The following is a 7383-nucleotide window of genomic DNA, read 5'->3' on the forward strand; positions in this document are numbered from 1 at the left end:
CTCTGGTCTTCATCTTCCCCAATCTTTCCTTCATCGTAAACCTGTCCTTGAGTCTCGTCCTTTAGATTTCTGCACTCATCTTCAGCTTCCCTATAATGATCCCTTCTCTCTCTCTGAACTTCGTTCTACCCTGGCCCTCTGCGGTTCTACGGCGGCGGGCTCCGATGGTATTCATTATGAGATGCTTCGCCATCTCCCTCCGGGCACGAGTCTGTATAATCGGATCTGGGAGTCGTCGTCAGTCCCTGAGGACTGGCTCGATGCCGTTGTCCTCCCTGTTCGCAAACCGGGGTCTCTGGGTACTTCCCCTTAGGACTTTCGCCCTATTGCTCTCACAAGTTGTGTCTGCAAACTCTTTGAACGTATGGTTAACGTTCGTCTGATGTGGTTCCTGGAACACTATCACCTCCTCTCCCCTTCTCAATTTGGTTTCCGCAAGTGCCGCAGCACGACAGATGTCCTGGTGAACTTGGAGGTCTATATTCGTACTGCTTTTGCTGCGAAGACCTCCGTTGTTGCCGTCCTTTTTGACCTAGAAAAGGCTTACGACACCACTTGGCGTTATCATATCCTATCTCAACTTCATTCTTTTGGCCTTCGTGGTCATCTCCCTCTCTTTCTCCGCAGCTTCCTATCTCGTCGTTCCTTTCGGGTGCGCCTTGGTACCGCTCTCTCTCCCTCTTTTCAGCAATACGAAGGTGTGCCCCAGGGTAGTGTTCTGAGCACTACTCTTTTTCTGGTTGCCCTCAATGGTCTTCTTTCCTCTCTTCCTTCTGGTGTCTTCTCCGCTCTCTATGTCGATGATCTTACCCTTTGTTGTCAGGGTGATGATTCGCCTCTCCTTCAACGCCGGCTTCAACTTGCAATTGATGCCGTGTCGTCTTGGGCCACAGGTCATGGCTTCAAGTTCTCTACTTCTAAGACTTGTGCCATGACTTTTACGCGGAAACGGGTTGTTCTTCGTCCCTCTTTGTCACTTTATGGTCATCCCCTTGCATAAAAAGATTCTGCGAAGCTTTTGGAGTTATTCCTTGACACTCGTTTGTCTTGGTCTCCCCATATCTCTTACCTCCGTGTTGAGTGCTCTAAGGCCCTTACCCTCCTTTGGGTCTTGCCCATACTTTTTGGGGGGCAGATAGGCGCACTCTCCTTGCTTTACATTCCTCTCTCGTCCTGTCTAAGCTCGATTATGGTTGCCCTGCTTACTCGTCTGCTTCTCCTTCTACTCTTCGCCGTCTTGATGCTTTGCACCATACTGGGTTGCGCCTCAGTTCTGGTGCCTTTCGTTCGACTCCCATCCTTAGCTTATATGTTGACACTGGCTTCCTGTCTCTCCAGGACCGCCGTGATCGCTACTGTCTTCGCTATCTTGCGCGGTCCTTGCAACATCCTTCCTCTCGCCTCTGTCGTGCTTTAACTTTTACCCCTCCTGCGGTTCCTGTTCCTCTTCACCACCTCCCTCTTTCTGTCCGGTTATCTCGCCTACAGGATTCTCTCTCCGTTCGTATTTCTGATGTTTCTCCTCGTGTTGTTCCTTCTTTGCCCCCGTGGAGGGTCCCTCTTCCGCGGTTTTGTACTTCCTTGACCCGTATCACTAAAGCTTTTACCCCTCCTACGGTTCTAAAACGCCTTTTCCTCGAGTACTTTTCTTCTCACTCCCACTCCGTTTCTGTCTTCACCGATGGGTCTAAGTCAGCGGACGGTGTTGGCTACTCTGTTGTTTTTCCTGATCGCACTTATATGTGTCGCTTGCCTCCGGAGACTAGCATCTTTACAGCGGAACTTTATGCTATTCTCTATGCTCTTCGTCTCCTACTTTCTCGTTATCAGTCTTCCTTTGTGGTTGTTGTTGACTCTCGTAGTGCCCTCATGGTTCTCGGGTCCTTTAATCCGGTTCATCCAGTAGTTGTCGAGATCCAGCATTGGCTGTTTCTCGTTCACAGTAAATTTAAGTCGGTTGAGTTTTGTTGGGTTCCCAGCCATATTGGTGTGTCTTTAAATGAGCGTGCGGATGCTGCCGCTAAGGAAGCTGTCCGCTCTTGTCCCATCTCTCGTAAAGGCATTCCGTATTCCGACTTTTACCCGGTTATCCATTCCTCAGTCCTTACCCGTTGGCAGGCTTCTTGGTTGTCTGTTACTGGTAACAAGCTACGTACTCTTAAATGTTGTGTTTCCTCGTGGCCGTCCTCCTTCCACCGTAACCGGTGGTGGGAAACAGCTCTGGCGAGGTTGCATATTGGCCATACTCGCTTAACCCATGGTCACTTGATGGAGCGCCGCCCTGCTCCTTATTGTCCTAGTTGCATTGTCCCTCTTATGGTCGTGCATGTCCTTCTTGAATGTCCTGACTTCCAGGACGAGCGTGTGTCTTGCTTTCCGACCGCCCCTCGCGGTCACCTGTCCCTCGATAGAATTCTTGGTGACTCGGATACTTTTGATATCGTTCGCCTTATGCGTTTTTGTTCTCGTATTGGCATCCTTGGTGATATTTAGCGCCCTCTGATTATTTTGCGTATTTGATGGTGCTACATAGCCTTCCCGGTTTGGTGCCTTCTTTTGATAATTACTTACTTACTTCCAGACAGCAGCACCGATTATTTATCACTGTAGATGAATTGTACACTATATTCCATAGATGGTTATCATACATCTAGCAACTCAGCATTCTAATACCTGTATTCATATGTTAGTCATCTACAACTGTAATCATCCATTATGCAGTGTTAAGTTCAAAACCTAAATTGCTGCCCAAATGTCGTACCACACTTGAAGCAGAATTGTACGTCTGGCAGCTCAGCGAATTCGTGTCTGTGTTCATAGGTTAGGAAACTGTCCTCATATCCATCAAAAAGCTGTCCAAATGTCGCACCGCAATTCATCCATCTTGCAACTCAGCTGGATGCTTGGCACTATATTCATAGGCTAATCATTTCTAGAGCTCAAAAATTTCTAATCCTGCTACGCAAATCAGCTAACTTGTTTCTAAACCAACAATCACAAATACATACATACATACATACATACATACATACATACATACATACATACATACATACATACATACATACATACATACATACATACATACTTACATACATACATATATACATACATACATACATACATACACATACTAACAACCCATATATGCACAGGCAATAGCCAGTTTATACCACCATTGCCCCATTAATCAGATGTAATTTATGCCATATGAATACTTAAAATGTATTAGGAACAAAATTTCAGTAACCCCACAGCTCATTCGCCCAAGGTAATCATAATTATTTGTACTGTTAATTCATATTAATGCATAACAATCAGCCAAGTTATTCATATTATTTCAGCAAGTTCAAAATATTATTAAATACCCTGTTATATTAAAACACATCGTATATTACAATTACATGAAGAAATACCTACCTATTTACTACTCAAATGGATAAACCAGGGTGTATATGTCCCATTGAAATATATATATTAGTAATTACTAAGAAAAAACTAAGGTTATGATAAGGAGCACTAAAATTTATTAATAAAATTGATTAAAATAACATCATTCACACAAAATGCAACACTTGTACTTACACTAAAAATACACAAGATCAAAAACACGCAGTATAAAACACATACACATTTACACTTAATATAGCATTTAAGCACAAAGCATTTCCACACAAATATTCCATTTACACAAATAATACAACATTTACACACCAGATATTACATTTATGCACAAAATATATTTTTTACACACAAACTATATTATTTACACACAAAATATATCATTCACACACAAAATATGCCATTTAGACAAAATTTGCCATTTATATACAAAATATATCAGTTCCACACAAAATATACCATTTCCTCAAATACTGCATATACACTCAAAGTATAACATTTACACAAAGTATGGTATATGCATACAGATAACATATACAGAGCTTACACAAATACACAATTCGCAAAAAAAAAAAAAAAATACAGATACACCAGTTGCACTTCAGCAAATTAAAAACACAATCAATACACTATTCGCACAAAGCGAGTATAAAACATGGACAATTATTACTCATATTGTGTAATTAATACATATCACTTCGCAATTAATACAAGCAAACTTGTTATATAATTACACAACTTTCACAATGACAATCTTTCACAATGGTATAAATAATCAATTCGTCCATATACAATTACACAACATACACAATTAATACACACCTTGCACAATTATTACACATCTTTCATAATTATTACACAACTTACATAAATACACTCAAATACATATCCAGCACAAATAATACAATATATAACTAGCCCAAATATGTAAATACACAGTCAGCACAAATAGATAGTTCACACAAATACAATTACAACATATAAACAAATAATACACAACTTTCACAAAATATAATCAATACACATCTAGCCCAAATATGAACAATATATAACTAGTGCATATACATTAAATACACTGCTACACAATTCCACAAATACACATACAAAAACATGTGCAATTAACACACAACTTGCACAAACAATATACAATTTGTGGGAATATAATGGATACATAATTGCAATCATCATACAACTTATGCAAAATACATAACCTGCACAATTAATACACAACTTGCACAACTTTAATAATTGTGCTCCTAGTACAAATACAATCACAGCCAACTAGGTCAAACAATACACAATTTGCATAATTTTTTCTAGGTATATTTAGGACATTATTTATAATAATCTGAGTTTAACCAACTCCCCAGAAGTCAGAATTTCACATGAATGAATGGTATGTCCGACATCCTATGAGCTCAATATAAAAACGGACATATTTTCCATTAATGTTTCAACATAATTAGAGCTAAACTATTCATCTAACATATGTCCATTGTTTTAATGCTTTATTAATACCCCTCTTGTTACATCCTCTTCAATTATGTCACCCATATTTATTTAGGCTAACCATCCAACAGAATTACTGGTTCTAGCCTTAATTATGTTAGGGACAGGTGGGGTTAGGTGAAGTTTGTAATTTCTATGACATCTTAAGCAAATATACTATATCCTATCACAAATGCTGTGAGGGAATGAAGATTCCCTCAGCTAGTTTTTCTAGTTTCTAGATTAGGCTAGAGTCGCTCTAGGGACTCTAGACAAGAAGTTTTCAAACTACATGCACTTGTATGGTGTTGGATGAAAGCTTATGTTAAGGACTGTCGTTTATGACTGGCTAGAGGTCTGTGATTGCTCTGTAGAGAGAGTTACATAATTTTTCCTGTTTCTGTGAAATGGGATGAGAGTTGAGAGTGAAGTGGTATGAGAGGGTATTTGACTCTCAACGGTTTTAGAGGTGGGGGGACAGTGGGGTGAACTTCGCCTCCCCCCCACCCCCCCTTTACCATGTGAGACATCGCGCCAGTCCTAGGCCTCCCCCTCCTTGTGACGTCACGGGACGCCTCAGGGTGAGGGCGCCTGTCATTGGTAGCGGCACCTTCGCCTCTAGGTGAGTTTTGGCACGAACAGCTGTGATTGGCAGCGGCACCACAGAGTTGTGCCGGCTTTGTGCTGATTGGTCAAGACAAGGTAGGGGGGAGATATGGGCATCTGAGTTCCCCTATGCCGCCACCTTCACCCCCCCCCCCCATTAATCGCTGTGTCATCCTTATTAGACATTGTGCAGGGCACTCCTGCCATCATGGGTTGTGTCGAGGCCCAATTTGCGTGTAATGGGGCCAAGGAACACGGCAGGAACAAATGAAATCTAAGAGACAGTGTTCACCACCCATGAGGCAGATGGCAGGCCTCATGGTGTTCAGATGGTTCGAGTATCCTGTCTATGTTATGTACAATTGGTGGAATAAAGGCAGGGCCTCCTAGTGTAATTGTGGTGATATTACAGGCCCCTGTTGGATTTTGAGTTCCTCCTGGCTGTGACCATGTGGTGACGCCAGCATTATCACACCCGGTGTACGAGCGAGGCATGCTCTGGTATGATGGGGGTAGGTGATCTCCCATCCATGTGTGTATGGCTGTGGGCGCTGCCCTGGCCACCCCTGCGCCACCCAGGCCACCCGTGCGCCACCACAGCCCGGGTGGGGCGCTTTGACGCCCCGCGCTTACCTCGTGGCCACCTCTTAGGGCTGTGCGATGGTCACATGCCTTGGCCAACCCCTTGGGCCACACTTGGCCACCTGCCCTGGACACCCTAGGGCCACACCTAGTCTTCGCACGTGGAGCGAGCTAGGTGTTCCGCAGCCAATGAGGTAGTGTACCTGGGAAATGAATGTGTTGAGGATTTAAGGAAGCGTGAGTACAAAAATCGTGGTTACAGTGTCTCAGGACTGTGTTAATTTCGGTAACAGCTGTGTGGTCCCGTAGCGCCTGCCTGGGAAGGGAAGCAGCTGAGAGACAGCAGACAGCTGTCTGTACTGACGTCCAGGTGACTGGTTGTGATGTACCTGGAGATGGATGTTGTACACAGTACCACATGTAGATGTATATAGATATATGTGTGTAGACTGACTCGAGTACGTAACCGGTCAGTGTAGAGATTTACCATATAAGTGATCCAGTTCTGTCGATTCTATATAATCATTCAGTCTAGATTAATGCCATGTTGCCGCATGTTAATTAAATCATTGCAGAGGTAGGCAGGCCAGTGTTGCAGGGTGATCAGTGGATACCCTGAGGTCTATATAATTATGATTAATTTATCTGGTGATGTAATTTTCATTCATTATGTGAATGCCATTTCCGTGTGTTTCATTTGCATGTATATGTATGTACTGTGTTGTGTGGTGAGTCAGTAGATGAGATTGCTGACTGATTGCCTAATGATGTCATTAGCATGTGGGGTATGCTTACGGCATCATTATCTGTAGGTTTGGGCAGTGTTTTTGTTGGTATACGTAATATTACTGCCCCTAGGAGCTGTGTTGAGGATTTGAGGGGCCCCTTTGAGTATTCAGGGGAATTCACAGTACTTAATGAGAGCAAGCAATTGATTAGTTAATTGCCTAATTACGAGAATTAGTGCCAGCTGTCACCGTAGCGACGGTGTTTTATATTAACGAAAATTGTTTTGCTGAAGTAGTCGTGATTGCTCACAGTAGTCCCTTGCAACGGGTGCAAGAGTTGAGGGGGCAGTAATGTAGGTATACTTTTGGTGTTTCCTAACTGTGTGTCATTACTGTGTGGGTCCAGTAATTAACGTGTTGAAGAAGCTGCAACCGTAGGTGGGCTGTGCATTTATGTTGTTATGCATGCCTTTGTAAGTGTGACCTATGTAACACTGGGGTTACTTTGTTTCTTTAAGTTGTGTTGAGGACTTAAGGATTCAGTGACTTAATTAATGGGAATTAACTTTATAAAGGG

Source organism: Procambarus clarkii, chromosome 9, assembly GCF_040958095.1.
Source record: "Procambarus clarkii isolate CNS0578487 chromosome 9, FALCON_Pclarkii_2.0, whole genome shotgun sequence".
Taxonomy (NCBI): Eukaryota; Metazoa; Arthropoda; class Malacostraca; order Decapoda; family Cambaridae; genus Procambarus; species Procambarus clarkii.